Raw genomic sequence first — 16,010 nt, 5'->3', positions numbered from 1 at the left:
TACATCATAAAAAGCAACAGTCCCAACACCAACCCCTGTGGAACTCCACTGGTAACCGGCAGCCAGCCAGAATAGGATCCCTTTATTCCCAATCTGTTTTTTGCCCATCAGCCAATGCTCCACCCATGCTAGTAACTCCCCTGTAATTCCATGGTCTCTTACCTTGCTAAGCAGCCTCATGTGCAGCACCTTGTCAAAGGCCTTCTGAAAATTCAAGTACACCACATCTACTGCATTTCCTCTGTCTACCCTGCTTGTAATTTCCTCAAAAAATTGCAGTAGGTTAGTCAGGCAGGATTTTCCTTTCAGGAAACCATGCTGGCTTTGGCCTAGCTTGTCATATGCCTCCAGGTACTCCATAATTTTAATCCCTAAAAATCGATTCCAACAATTTCCCAACCACTGATGTCAGTCTAACAGGTCTGTGGTTTCCTTTTTGCTGCCTCCTACCCTTAAATAGTGGAGTAACATTTGCAATTTGCTGGTCATCCAATACAAAAGAAAGGTGTAAAAGCAAGTGTTCTTTGCCTTTTAACAGGTGATTATGCAGAAATTAACTATCTCAAATACATGTGATATTCATGTCATGCAACTAAGTGATATGTTAGGTATGTGAATTCAGAATGGTTTGAAATTTCTCCAGAAAGTCTAAAGTGTCAGCTAGTGTAAAGGTGTGAATGCATTTTTAGGTACAAAATTTAGTGACTATGAAAGTTACAATATTTTAAAATTTCACAAGCAGTTACCCAGGAAATAAAGTGTAAATTGAATCACCTGGTATCTAACCATTCAGTGGGGGGGAGGTGGTAGGGTGTGGAAGGAAGGGCAGTGCGGAGCGAGCAAACCTCCACTCTGGCTTGTTCTTATGATTGTGACTATCTCTGCTACGTGCTTTGCTTTTGTAACCCTTAATAGCTAACTAAAAACAAATTCAGAGTTAAAACTTTAATTTGGCATTGTTTTAATAGCTTTTGGAATTTTGTGTCTGGGGCATGACTTGTAAATTTTTCAAAACTTTTTATTGTATTATACAAAAGAAATAACACGAGTACATTGAAGTAACAACACTTACAATGTCTCAAAAAAGACATTATCTTAAAGATTGAAAAAAATTTTGTGATGACAAAAAAACCTACTAAGCAGAAAAAGTGGGGGGAAAAGAACCCATTAGGTGTACAACCCCGGAGCCATGCCTCATACAAAAAGCTTCTAAAAATAAACATCAAACTGCCAGCAAGAAAAGAAAATATACCAAAAAATTTACAATTAGATCATGGAAAAAATCTATCAATTAGCTCAAATGATAATAATGAGCCCCATCTTTTCTCAACCAAATAAAGGTTCAAAGGTTTGACTTCTAATTTTCTCCAAACTAAGACATAGCATCGCTTGAGAGAACCATTGTGACAAAGTGGGAGCGGATGTATCCTTCCACTTAAACAAAATGGCCCTTCTAGCTATCAATGTAACAAATGCAATAACGTGTTGGTCAGACACAGAAATACCATGAATATTTTGAGGAATTACTCCAAAAAGCACAGTTGATTTATTACGTTGTAGATTAATTTTAAGTGCTTTAGAAATTGTTGAAAAAACTGACTTCCAGAACTGTTCCAATATAGAACAAGACAAAAACATATGTGTCAGTGTGTAGCTATCTCAGTTTTACATCTATCACAATAACTATCGACATTAGAAAAGATTTTAGAAAGTCTCTCCTTTGTCAAATGATAACGATGTACAATTTTAAATTGAATCAATGAATGGCTAGCACGAATTGAAGAAGAGTTAACCAACTTCAAAATCCACATCCAATCCTCCGTCATAAAAGTCAAATTGTGTTCCTTTTCCCAATCCTGTTTAATCTTAGAAAAAGGATGCTTATCCCATTGTAATAATAAATTATAAATTCTTCCAATAGAACCCTTGATCGAAAGATACATACTCCTAATAGTATCTAACAGGTCAGCCTCCAATATGTAAGCAAAATTACTTAAATATTTTTGTAAAAAATGTCTAACTTGAAGGTATTGCAGAAAGTGTGAGCATGAAAGAGAATATTTATCAATTAATTGTTCAAAAGACATCAATCTATCTTCTTTAAATCCAAAAAAAATTAATACCTTTATTTTTCCAAAGTAAAAAACATTGGATCACTCAAAGAAGGCTTAAAAAAAGTAATTTTGATAAATTAAACTACAAAGTTTAAATTTTTTTAAGATTAAAAAAATTGCGGAACTGGAGCCAAATTTGTAAAGAATACTTAATCACAGGATATAGGCTTAAATTAACAACTTTAGCTAATTGTATAGGTAAAGCAGCTCCCAATGACGAGGTTTAAATGTAACTGTTTGACAACTTTCAGTTCCAGGTCTACCCAAATTGGCCGATCACTCTTATCAACCCAATATAACCAAAAAGACATGTATCGCACATTAACAGCCCAATAATACATTCTTAGATTAGGCAAAGCAAGACCTCCATCCTTTTTCAAATTTTGTAAGTGACATTTACTAATTCTTGGTCGTTTATTATTCCAAATAAAAGATAAAATAATAGAATCAATCTGATCAAAAAAAAACTTACTAGTCAAAAAAAAAGGATATTCTGAAATATAAAAAATTTGTTAAAATCATCATTTTAACTATATGAATGCGACCAACAAGTGAAAATGTAAGTGGACTCCATCTACTAAATAAATACTTCATAGAGTCTACTAAAGGAACAAAGTTGGCTTTATAAAGATCCTTATTTTTTAGTAATTATACTTAAATATCTAAAAGAATCTGTGACTGACTTGTAAGTTCCTGGTACTTTGTGTGACATAGTGTTTCTGACATAGTCTAAATACTATGGCTTGTCTATCCTCACTCCTCGTTCTCTCCCCCCCCCCATACACACATTCCTCCCACCCATTCAGCAGAAGTAATAGGTGTAGCTGACAGTTGCCAGTATTCAGCTGCTCACAAAAAAAAATCCAGTACTTAACTACACTGGCCTCAGTCTGGGGTGTGTTGAGTAGCAGAATACCAGTGCATTTGTCGCTGTAACCCACACGGAGTATAGTGGTGTAACACCGTCTTGCTGACATTTTTCTTTGCTCCCGTAAGTTTATTTTGGAATTCACCTTTGTAATACTATTTGGATGTGTGGGATTTAGTTGTTACAGGATTTTAATTTTAACATTGATTGTGAATGATTTCAATTTTCGAATGTCTGAATTTAAGAGCATTTAACAACTTTTTAAGTATATTCCAAGCGGAGGGTCAGTTAGATCGACCTTCTGTATCAAACCAGGTAAGTGTAGGAGTTAGGAGGAAGGGAGGTGAGACAAGGACACTGATAAATCAAAATGGCAGGTCTGGTCCACCCCAGATTTTGTCTTCGTGCCATTAACAGTGGAAGTTTAAAATATCAGCTGTACTTTTTTTTTTCTTTTTTCAAGATCAAGTTCAGTTTACTGTCATTATACTGCCAAATGAAGCAATGTTCTTGTGGACTAAAATGCACAACACAGTATATGCAACTCAGGCACAACACATAAAGTAATATTGCCACTTGTAAATTAACAAATAATAAGGTCCATTTATGACATAAGTTTAAAAAGTAAATAGTATAATGCTGCTGGCACTTCATATATAATGAGACTTGGGTAGTGGCAGGGAGTTCAGTAGTCTTAGAGCCTGGAGGAAGAAGCTATTTGCCACCCTAACAGATCTTGTCCTAATGCTAGGGTACCACCTGCCTGATTGTAGGAGGGGTGAAGGAGATTGTTGGCAGATGGGAGGGATCATTGACAATGGTAAGGGCCCTGCATACACAGTGCTCCTGATCCTCTGAGTGGAGGAGAAACCCGATGATTCCCTCAGCAGCCATTGCAGTCCTTTGAAGGGACTTGCGGAAAGATACCAGCCTGTGATGCAGTTGATCCAGACACACTCAATAGTGCTCCTGTAAAAATAGGTTAAGATGGTGGGGGTGGGGGGAGGAGCCTCAATCGCCCTGGGAAGTGGAGACATTACTGAGTTTTCTTGACCAAAGAGGTGGTGTTGAGGGACCAGATGACATCGTCCATTATGTGCGCTCCCAGAAACTTGGTGTTCCTAATTCTCCACAGAGGAGTCGTGTAGTGCAGTTAGGAGTGTAGAGCCTGCACCTTCCTAAAGTCCACAATCATCTCTTTGGTCTTGTCCATATTGAGATTCAAACTGTTGTATTTACACCATTCTACCAGCCGCTCTACTTCCTTCTCAAAGCTGTCTCGTCATCCTTGTTGATGAGGCCAACCACTGTTGTGTCATCGGAGATCTTGATGATTCAGTTTGAATTGGATCCAGCAATACAGTCATGCATCAGCAGTGGGTTGAGCACACAACCGTGGGAAGTGCCAGTGCGCAGTGTGATAGAGCTAGAGATGTTTTTGCCAACACAGACTGACAAGAAGTCCAGGATCCAGTTGGAGAGAGCAGGGTGTTGAGACCCATTGAGGACAGTTTTCCCACCAGCTTCTGAGGGATGATCATATTAAATGCCAAGCTGAAACCAATAAACAACGTCCTGACAGATGAGGCACCATTTTCCTGGTGGGGTGGGACAGAGTGAAGTACATTATCAATGGACTGATTCAGGATTTAATACAGTGGTTGTGTATTTGTTTGTATTTTATCTAAAGTAAGTAAATGGTGTTTCTATTAATCTTCCATCAATTATGGCACCATTAGGGATACCCAAGGAAACTTCTTGTGCCTGTTTTTATTGTATTATTTTGTCCTTGTGTTATTCAACATCAGAACCACAATGAAGTTGCTGATTTAGGGATTTTCAGAGTGGGACATGTGGTGTAAGAACCTGTACAAAATTGGTTTGCCATTTATCAGGAACCTCTCTGACGTATTGAAATGCAGCACTACAGGTTTTTTTAATACTATCAGTTACTTTTTAAATTTGATTCTACAATAGTTGAAATTGTTTTTATATAGCCTCTTTGCTGAAACAGATGGGAACAACATTTGAATGTGTTTTCCCAACATTTGGATATGAGCTACACCAAGTAATTGATTATTTGCAGACAGCCAGAGAATATCATATGTCAATGAATAATATTTAAAGAATTAGAACATGTGTTGCATATTCCTCTAAGGCACACAAGCTCAACAGGAAATATGGTCCAACCATAGTCAACAGGGGTTAGATCAAAGGAAAAAAGTAATGAAGTTACAGAAAAGACAGCCTGGGGACTGGAAAAAAAATCATAATTCAACAAAGGAGGACTAAGTCAAGTCACTTTTTATTGTCATTTCGACCATAACTGCTGGTACAGTACACAGTAAAAATGAGACAGTGTTTTTTCAGGCCCATGGTGCTACATGAAACAATATAAAAATTACACTGAACTACGTAAAACAACACAAAAACTACACTAGATTACAGACCTACCCAGGACTGCATAAAGTGCGCAAAACAGTGCAGGCATTACAATAAATAATAAACAAGACAATAGGCACAGTGGAGGGCAGTAGGTTGGTGTCAGTCCAGGCTCTGGGTATTGAGCAGTTTGATGACTTGGGGGAAGAAACTGTTACATAGTCTGGTCGTGAGAGCCTGAATGCTTCGGTGCCTTTTGCCAGATGGCAGGAGGGAGAAGAGTTTGTATGAGGGGTGGGTGGGGTCCTTCATAATGCTGTTTGCTTTGCGGATGCAGCGTGCGGTGTAAGTGTCTGTAATGGTGGGAAGAGAGACCCCAATGATCTTCTCAACTGACCTCACTGTCCGCTGCAGGGTCTTGTGATCCGAGATGGTGCAATTTCTGAACCAGGCAGTGATGAAGCTGCTCAGGATGCTCTTAATACAACCTCTGTAGAATGTGGTGAGGATGAGGGGTGGGAGATGGACTTTTCTCAGCCTTTGCAGAAAGTAGAGATGCTACTGGGCTTTCTTTGCTATGGAGCTAGTGTTGAGGGACCAGGTGAGATTCTCCGCCAGGTGAACACCAAGAAATTTGGTGCTCTTAACGATTTCTACGGAGGAGTCGTTGATGTTCAGCGGAGAGTGGTCGCTCCATGTCCTCCTGAAGTCAACAACCATCTCTTTTGTTTTGTTCACATTCAGAGGCAGGTTGTTGGCTCTGCACCAGTCCGTTAGCCGCTGCACCTTCTTTCTGTATGCTGAATCATCGTTCTTGCTGATGAGACCCACCACGGTCATGTCTTTGGCGAACTTGATGATGTGGTTCGAGCTGTGTGTTGCAGCACAGTCGTGGGTCAGCAGAGTGAACAGCAGTGGACTGAGCACACAGCCCTGGGGAGGCCCCGTGCTCAGTGTGATGGTGTTGGAGATGCTGCTCCCAATCCAGACTGACTGAGGTCTCCCAGTCAGGAAGTCTAGGATCCAGTTGCAGAGGGAGGTGTTCAGGCCCAGTAGGCTCAGCTTTCCAATCAGTTTCTGAGGAATGATTGTGTTCAATGCTGAACTGAAGTCTGTGAACAGCATTCGAATGTACGTGTCTTTTTTGTCCAGGTGGGTTAGGGCCAGGTGGAGGGTGATGGCAATGGCGTCGACGGTTGAACGGTTGGGACGGTACGCGAACTGCAGGGGGTCTAGTGAGGGGGGCAGCAGGGTCTTGATGTGCCTCATGACGAGCTTCTCGAAACACTTCCTGATGATGGATGTGAGTGCGACGGGACGGTAATCATTGAGGCAGGACACTGAAGACTTCGGCACGGGGATGATGGTGGCAGCCTTGAAGCACGTAGGAATGACAGTGCTGCTCAGGGAGATGTTGAAGATGTCAGTGAGAATCTCAGCTAGCTGGTCTGCACATCCTCTAAGCACTCTGCCAGGAATATTGTCTGGTCCAGCAGCCTTCTGTGGGTTGACCCTGCACAGGGTTCTCATCACATCGGCCACGGTAAGACACAGCACCTGGTCAGTTGGAGGAGGGATGGTCTTCCTCGCCGCCACCTCACTTTCCACCTCAAAACAAGCGTAGAAGTTGTTCAGTGCATCTGGGAGGGAGGCAGCACCAGCACAGGCAGGTGATGTCCTGTAGTTGGTGATGTCCTGAATGCCCTTCCACATGCGCCGCGTGTCGCTGCTGTCCTGGAAGTGGCTGTGGATTCGCTGGGCGTGTGCACGCTTTGCCTCTCTGATGGCCCAGGACAGTTTGGCCCTCGCTGTTGTTAGGGCTGCCTTGTCGGCTGCTCTGAAGGCGGAGTCACGGGTCCTCAGCAGTGCACGCACTTCCACGGTCACCCATGGCTTCTGTTTAGCACGTGTAGTGATGGTCTTGGCTACAGTGCATCATTGATGCACTTGCTGATGTAGCTAGTCACTGACGCCGTGTACTCCTCTAAGTTGGTAGAGTCGCCATCGGTTGCAGCCTCCCTGAACATGTGCCAGTCAGTGTGCTCAAAGCAGTCTTGAAGAGCAGAGATGGCTCCTGCTGGCCAGGTTTTCACCTGCTTCTGAACTGGTCTGGAGTGCCTGGTGAGTGGTCTGTATGCTGGGATTAGCATAACAGAGATGTGGTCTGAGTAACTGAGGTGGGGGCAGGGCTCTGCCCGGTACGTGTCGGGAATGTTTGTGTAAACAAGATCCAACGCGTTCACCCCTCTCAGTGCAAAGTCCACGTTCTCATGGAATCTGGGGAGCACTGACAAGGTTCACGTGGTTAAAATCTCCGGCGACAATAAACAGTCCATTAGGATGTGTGTTCTGCAGTTCGCTAACAGCCCCATACAGTTCACAGAGCGCCTCCTTAGCATTAACGCTGGGGGGAACATAGCCACTGACTATAAGGACAGTGGTGAATTCCCGTGGTAAATAAAATGATCTGCGTCTGACAGTCACAAACTCCACTAGCGATGAGCAGTATCTAGAAACCATTCCATATTGATGTAAACACACAAGCCACCACCGCGAGTCTTACCGGAAAGAATCGCATCTCTGTCTGCTCGAAACAAGATGAGCCCATCCAGCTGAATGGTGGCTTTGAGGAAAAGGAAAGTGGAATAAGAATAATGCAGATACTGACCATAGAAAAGCTCCTATAGAGAGTACAAGGAATACATTAGTATAAGCTAATGTGGGGCCCTTACAGATTAAGACAACAGACATTATAGAAACATAGAAACATAGAAAATAGGTGCAGGAGTAGGCCATTCGGCCCTTTGAGCCTGCACCGCCATTTATTATGATCATGGCTGATCATCCAACTCAGAACCCCGCCCCAGCCTTCCCTCCATACCCCCTGACCCCTGTAGCCACAAGGGCCATATCTAACTCCCTCTTAAACATAGCCAATGAACTGGCCTCAACAGTTTCCTGTGGCAGAGAATTCCACAGATTCACCACTCTCTGTGTGAAGAAGTTTTTCCTAATCTTGGTCCTAAAAGGCTTCCCCTCTATCCTCAAACTGTGACCCCTCGTTCTGGACTTCCCCAACGTCGGGAACAATCTTCCTGCATCTAGCCTGTCCAATCCCTTTAGGATGTTATACGTTTCAATCAGATCCCCCCCTCAATCTTCTAAATTCCAACGAGTACAAGCCCAGTTCATCCAGTCTTTCTTCATATGAAAGTCCTGCCATCCCAGGAATCAAACTGGTGAATCTTCTTTGTACTCCCTCAATGGCAAAGATGTCTTTCCTCAGATTAGGGGACCAAAACTGCACACAATACTCCAGGTGTGGTCTCACCAAGGCCTTGTACAACTGCAGTAGTACCTCCCTGCTCCTGTACTCGAATCCTCTTGCTATAAATGCCAGCATACCATTCGCCTTTTTCACCGCCTGCTGTACCTGCATACCCACTTTCAATGACTGGTGTATAATGACACCCAGGTCTCGTTGCACCTCCCCTTTTCCTAATCGGCCACCATTCAGATAATAATCTGTTTTCCTATTTTTGCCACCAAAGTGGATAACTTCACATTTATCCACATTAAATTGCATCTGCCATGAGTTTGCACACTCACCCAACCTATCCAAGTCACCCTGCATCCTCTTAGCATCCTCCTCACTGCTAACACTGCCACCCAGCTTCGTGTCATCCGCAAACTTGGAGATGCTGCATTTAATTCCCTCATCCAAGTCATTAATATATATTGAGGAAGAAGGAAACGGAAGACATAAAACATGTAAATCCTTTTTCTTTGTTTCAGCATCTTCACAGTCTCAGTCAGTGCACACACCTCAAATAGTTTATTAAACCCTGCATAAGTACAGTGGATTCCTGTTAATCACATCAAAACTAGTACATTTTGGCTCAATTAAGCAGCTGCCCCAATTAATCAAGTTTCATAGAAGTTATTAAAAAGGTATATTTTTTTCAAAAAATTAATGTTTAACTGAGTAACAAATAGTGTATTTAAATAAAATACTGAGCAAATTAAAGCAGCACCAGAACTACTACTGTACTATAAAACTGCATTAGTTCCTAATAGTTATCGGTGGAGAAAAGTAAAAAATAAATTTATTATCAAAGTACATATGTTACCATATCAACCCTGAGGTTCATTTTATTGTGGACTTACACAACACATCCAAGAAACACAATACAGTCAATGAAAGACTGCACCCAACAGAATGGACGAACAACCAATGTACAAAAACAACAAACTGCAAGATCAAAAAAAAAGGAAATGACAATAATAAATGAGTAAGCAGTAAATATTAAGAACATGGGATGAAAAGTACTTGCAAGTGAGTCCTTAGGTTGTGGGAACAGTTCAATGATGGGCAAGTGACTGAAGAGCTTGATGGTTGAGGGGTAATAACTATTTCAGAATGTGATGGAGTGGGCCCTGAGGCTCCTGTTCCTAATGACAGCAGCAGGATGAAACCATGACATGGGTGGTGGTGGTCATTGATGATGGATGCTGCTTTCCTGCAATAGCTGTCCATGTAGATGTGCTCAGTGGTGGGAAGGGCTTTATCCATGATGGACTGGGTCATATCCACTACTTTTTGTAGTATTTTCCATTCAAGGGCATTGGCGTTTCCATAGCAGGCTGTGATGCAGCCTGTCAATATACTCTATGCTACACATCTATAAAAGTTTCTCAGAGTATTAGATGTCATGTTGAATCTTGCAAACTCCTAAGGAAGCAGATGCGATGCCTTGCTTTCTTCATGATTACATTTACATGCTGGACGTAGGACAAGTCTTTGGAAATGATAACACCAAGGAATTTAAAGTTGCTAACCCTCACCACCTCTGATCCTCCAGTGAGGAATGGGTCATGGAGGTTGTTGCAACACCACTCAGCCAGATTTCCAGTCTTTCTCCTATATGTTGATTTGTCACCACCTTTGATTTGGCCAATGACTGTGATGTTGTCAGCAAATTTAAATATGGCATTAGAGCTGTGCTGAGCCTCGCAGTCATAAATATAAAGTATAAAGCAAGTAGAGCAGGGGCAAAGCACACAGCCTTGTGGTGCACCTGTGCTGATGGAGATTGTGTTGCCAATCCAAGCTGACTGCAGTGAGGAATCAAGGATCCAATTGCATAAGGAGGTATTGAGGCCAATGTTTTGAAGCTTATTGGTTAGTTTTGAGAGGACGTTGGAATTCAGTGCCAAGCTGTAATTGGTAAAGAGCATTCTGATGTTTGCATCTTTGCTGTCCAAATGTTTCAGAGTTGAATGAAGAGCCAATGAAGTGGCATATGCTGTGGATGTGGTAGGCAAATTGGAATGGATCCAAGTTGCTTCTCAGGCAGGAGTTAATAGCTTTCATCACCAACCTCTCAAAGCATTTCATCACAGTGGACTGGAATTCATCCAGTGTATCAACACACACAAAATGCTGGAGAAATTCAGCATGCCAGGCAGCATCTATGGGGGAAAAAAAAGTACAGTCGACGTTTCGGGCCAAGACCCTTCAACAGGACTGGAGGAATAAATGTTGAGTAGATTTAAAAGATGGGAAAGGGGAGAGACAAACACATGGTGATAGGTGAAACCAGGAAGGGGAGGGATAAAGTAAAGAACTAGGAAGAAGATTAGTCAAAGAGATACAGGGCTGGAGAAGGGAGAGTCCAACAGGAGCGAACTGAAGGCCATGGAAGAAAGAAAAGGGAGGAATTAAAATGGGTGGCCACTGGGAGATCCTGCTTCTTCTGGCGGACAGAGTGTAGGTGTTGGGCGAAACAGTCTCGCAATCTACGTCGGGTCTCACTGATATACAAGAGGCTACACTGGGAGCACCGGGCACGGTATATGATCCCAGCAGACTCGTAGGTGAAGTGTCGCCTCACCTGGAAGGACTGTTTAGGGCCCTGGATGCTAGTGAAGGAGGAGGTGAAGGGGCACTTGTTGCACGTGTTCCGCTTACAAGGATAAGTGCCAGGAGGGAGATCATTGGGGAGAGACAATTGGACAAGGGAGTTGCATAGGGAGCGATCCCTGCAGAAAGTGGGGGGCAGGGGGCATGTGCTTGGTGGTGGGATCCCACTGGAGATAGCAGAAGTTCTGGAGGATTATGTGCTGGATGTGGAGGCTGGTGGGGTGGCAGGAGGATGGAGTAAGGGCAGACGTGCATGGAATTGAAGAGATTTGTTCGAGGGCAGCATTGATGGTGGAGGTAGGGAAACCTCTTTCTTTGAAAAAGGAGGACACCTCCTTCGTTCTAGATTGAAAAGCCTCATCCTGAGAGCAGATATAGTGGAGCCGGAAGAATTGAGAGAAGAGGATGGCCTTTTTACAAGTAACAGGGTGAGAAGAAGTATAGTCCAGGTAGTTGTGAGAGTCCATGGGTTAAAATAGATATCGGTAGATAAGCTATCTCCAGAGTTGGAGACAGTGAGATCGAGAAAGGGGAGGGAGGTGTCATAAATGGGCCAGGTAAATTTGATAGCAGGGTGGAAGTTGGAGGCAAAGTTGGTGAAGTAGATGAGTAGGGCAGGGGTGCACCAATGCAGTCATCGATTTAGTATAGGAAAAGTGGGGGGTGGACACCAGTGTAGGCTTGGAACATAGACTGTTCCAGGCAGGCCTAGCTGGGACCCATGCAAGTGTCCATGGCTACCTCTTTTGTTTGAGGGAAGTGGGAGGAACCAAAGGAGAAATTATTAGGAGTGAGGACAAGTTCCGCGAGACGGAGGAGTGTGGTGGAGGGGAACTGGTTGGGTCTGGGGGGGTTGAGAAAGACACGAAGACCTTTGAGGCTTTCTTGGTGGCGGATGGAGGTATATAGAGACTGATCATCCATAGTGAAAATAAGATGATGGGGCTCGGGAACTTGAAATCATTGATGAGATCCGGAGTGTGTGAAATGTCATGGATGTAGGTAGGAAGGGACTGAACAAGGAGGATAAGATAGAGGCGAGGGAGATATGAGTTAAGTGGGGCTGCAACAGTGAGTCTACCTGGACAAGTGGATTTGTGGATTTTGAGTAGGAGATAAAAACAGGAGGTACGAGGTATGGGAACTGAGGTTAGTAGCAGTGGATGGGAGATGCCCGGAGCTACTAAGGTCAGTGATGCTGTATGCTCCTGTTTCCTTTTGATTGACTGTAAATGAACAAAATCAGCCAAACACATGGGGCTGCCTTCAAACAATGCTTTTGACAATTGCATCCTCAAAATCTTCATTTTCATTGTAACATTCATGATGTTTGTTGATACCTTCAAATTCTTCCTGGTTTCTAACTTGTTGAAGTAGTGAAGTTGTTTTATTTTCGTTGTCATCATTTGTGGGATCTTCAGGCCTGAATGCTTGAAACTGCAGTGAGCAAAACCGTTCTGAATTGTCTTACTGCTTATTACTTGCCAGCTGTCAGTGACAAAAATCACTGCTTTTTTTTTAACACAAACACACACACACAACTGATGCTATTTAAAAAATGTTTGCAGTATGCATTGTGCAGTGTCTAACGGACACACAACATGCACATGACTGACACTAGTTAGAAACTGTTCTGCAATGTTCTCCTGTCCCACTTAAGTGGCATAGTGTCCCAAATAAACAAAGGAAATTCTGGCTATTTTCTCAATTTGTATTTGTTCTTTAAGGCTTGTCCCAAATAACCAATGGCCCAATTAACCGGAACCAATGGTGAGGAACCTAGTAATAAAATTGCAGCACGTAACTGTAATCTAAGAAAATGGTTTAAGGTAGTCTTTTACTGTTGAATTCTTTTACTTGCAAACATTGGTCTACCCTGATACTATTTGTTATTTTGCATGCAAATGCCATTGGATTTCCCACAGTGAAAATAAATACAAGGAATGATCATGTTAAAGTAATTTCAGTTCAGTCACCCATGAACCTGTCCAGTCACAGATTATAATGGAAATGTTTTGCCTGAGGTTGAATACTTCTGCGCTGCTGCACTATTGTGCAAGCTTTGACTTAAACTCAGTTATTTAATTAGACCTTGGAAAATCAAATTTTCCACCTAGCATTATAATACAGATTTTTAGTTTGCACAGTTGGTATGCATTAAATTATTAGATCTCTGTGATATGCTTGAGTTAAGTTGAAAATTTGATTGAACCCTCCTTGGAGGTTTTCTGTACTGTACTTTAAAAGAAGAACAAGGTCATGAGAATTACTTTGCAAAATAACTTTCCAATTTCCATGTTACAAATTTGTTGCATGTATTTTTGTTGTTGAGTATTTTCAAAAGCTGCTGTTCTTCACTCCCCAATCAATGAGGCTGTTCTGACAGATAAAAGGCATGAAGGAAAGAATGCATCATAGTATAGGGACTAAAACTTGAACAGTTGTATGTCAGAACATACTTTATAGGGCAGGTCTGATCTGTGTTGCTTAAATATAGATGGAAATCAATAGGCCCATCAACCTTTTGCAGTTTTGTACCAACTTCCGGAATGGCTTTTCCCCTCGGCTTTAAATACAATTCAAAATCTCAGTGAGAAATTGAGTAATTTGTCTCCAGCATTTACTGGCCAAAGTCTCTTGTGTGCATTATTTCAAAGTGATTGTTCTCTTTGTGGCTGTCTGGTCAGCTCTTCTGTCCGAAGCAACCAACTCCTGTGCAGCCACAGAATTTACATCCATACCACTTTTCCCTCTCATCATCACTCAGGGACCAAAAGTACTGCAACTGGTGCTTACAGCATAGACGCTTCGACATTGGGGAATCTAAACATTGACTAGGTGAACAGTTTGCAGAGCACCTGTGTTCAATCTATAGGGATGACCCTGAGCTTCCAGTTGCTGGTCACTTTAATTCTCCCTACTACTGTGACACATCTGTAGCTTCCTGTACTGTTACGTTCCTAGCAGCCACAGACATGTCACAGTAGTAGGAAGACAGTAGTACAGCCCACAAGCTGAGGCACAACACCACATCTGTCTGGGCACACTACAACCTTCTAGACTTGATATCAAAATTACCATTAGTTAACTTGCTCTTTCATTTTATAGCAGAACTATCCATCATCAATCTGATAATTTTACTGCTGTTTTTCCCTCCTTTAATTGAGCCTGGCCTGCTAGGCACATTCAACAGCCTTGCTATTACAAACACTTAGACAAAAAAGCAGAATATGCTTGTACCACATTAACATTTGACCTCAGTATCGCAGAGATTTCCTTTGTTCTAGTCACTCCTTCCCTCTTCTCTGCTATCCAAAGCTAGTTTGTTTTCTCTCTTTCTCAGATCCTCAGCCTGAAACATCAACTCTAATTCTGCAGATGTTGCCTGAATTGTTGAATGTTTGCATTATTTTCTATTTTCATTGCAGAGTATCAGTTCTTTAGCATTTATCAACTTTTCAAACTCTATACCTTCATAGTACTTATTAGTACCTAGTTCCTTCAGGCTCTTAATCTTGCTGGGCTCTTGAGTTGCTAAAACTTGCAGCACGTCTTGCCCTCTGAACACAGACACAGCAACTGTTCAACTCATCTGTCATTTTGCGAATTGTTTCAATTCTTCAATCTCCAAGTACATAAGGTCCACGTTTGCTTTTATTTGTGTTTTCAGTGATTTTAAATGCTTTTGCAACCTGTGTTTGTTGCCAGTCTGTTCTTTTATTTTATTTTGCCTTTCTATCAATTTCTTGGTCTCTTTGAGTTCTCAGGGTGTTGGCTGCTTCTGGCAACTTTAAGCCTCTTCCATGAATTTAATTTACCTAGTTGCCCACAGAAGAATCAGTTTTTCTTTTATTCTGCCTTGAAGGAATATATTTCATTTGCAACTTTGTAAATTGTTTGTGTTAAGAATTGCCTGCCCACCATAACTTTCAATGTATTCTTCCAATCAGTCACAGCAAAATCTTGTACCTCTGTAGTTCCTTTGCTTAAATTTAAAAGCGTAGTTTTACATAAAATTAAGATCACTCAATATAAAATTCTCTCATGGTCACTTTTCTGAAGGCCCCCTTGATAAAATGTTAATCAATTTATTCTTGTTGATCAAAATGAGATCCAATGGAGATCATCTTTGGTTGTTTCCTCCTGCATATTGATCAGGAAAATTATCTGATAATGCATTCCGTGGTCATTGAACCAGTCAGTCTATATGTGAGTTGAAGACTCTCATGTACTGCACTGTCGAAAACATCTCAAATTCCTTTATTTACGTCCAATATTATAAGGTGTAGGCCAGGAGAATATTAATTGCAGAATGTTCACATAATTGATTCATGAAGGTCAACGTAGGTCAGCAAAACTACATGAAAAGCAAACCTTGGGTGTATATGTAATTTGAGATTTGAAAGGAAAATTGCTAAGCCTGTATTCTCTTTTGATTAGGATATTTGGAGTGTCCACTTGCCATTTGATACAAATATACAAAGACAGTGTAGTGTATGCAAAATCTATTTACAAACGTTTGTACATTGCAAATGTGGATATACAAAAATGGTGAGTGTGTTTTATTAATGATGGTGATCCATCTGAAGTCTTTAAAGCTGGTTGAGAGTAGGTAGAGAGAATATTTCCACACGGTGCGGAAGACTTGATACAGGACAATCACAAGGAATTTAATATGGTATTCAGTCACTGTTGTCACTAAAGCGGATGGAATGTGGAGCGT

At 41.7% G+C, this 16,010-nt stretch overlaps 1 protein-coding gene across 3 annotated transcripts in view; it reads left to right on the top strand.

Annotated features, from left to right (window-relative positions):
- Positions 1 to 16,010, top strand: part of bcl2l13 (BCL2 like 13) — a 56,253-nt gene that overhangs the window by 38,060 nt on the left and 2,183 nt on the right. The gene's annotated exons all lie outside the window — the stretch shown is intronic.

The sequence above is a fragment of the Mobula hypostoma genome, chromosome 9 (genome assembly GCF_963921235.1).
Source record: "Mobula hypostoma chromosome 9, sMobHyp1.1, whole genome shotgun sequence".
NCBI classification, from domain to species: Eukaryota; Metazoa; Chordata; class Chondrichthyes; order Myliobatiformes; family Myliobatidae; genus Mobula; species Mobula hypostoma.
This window is presented reverse-complemented; position numbering and strand designations above follow the sequence as displayed.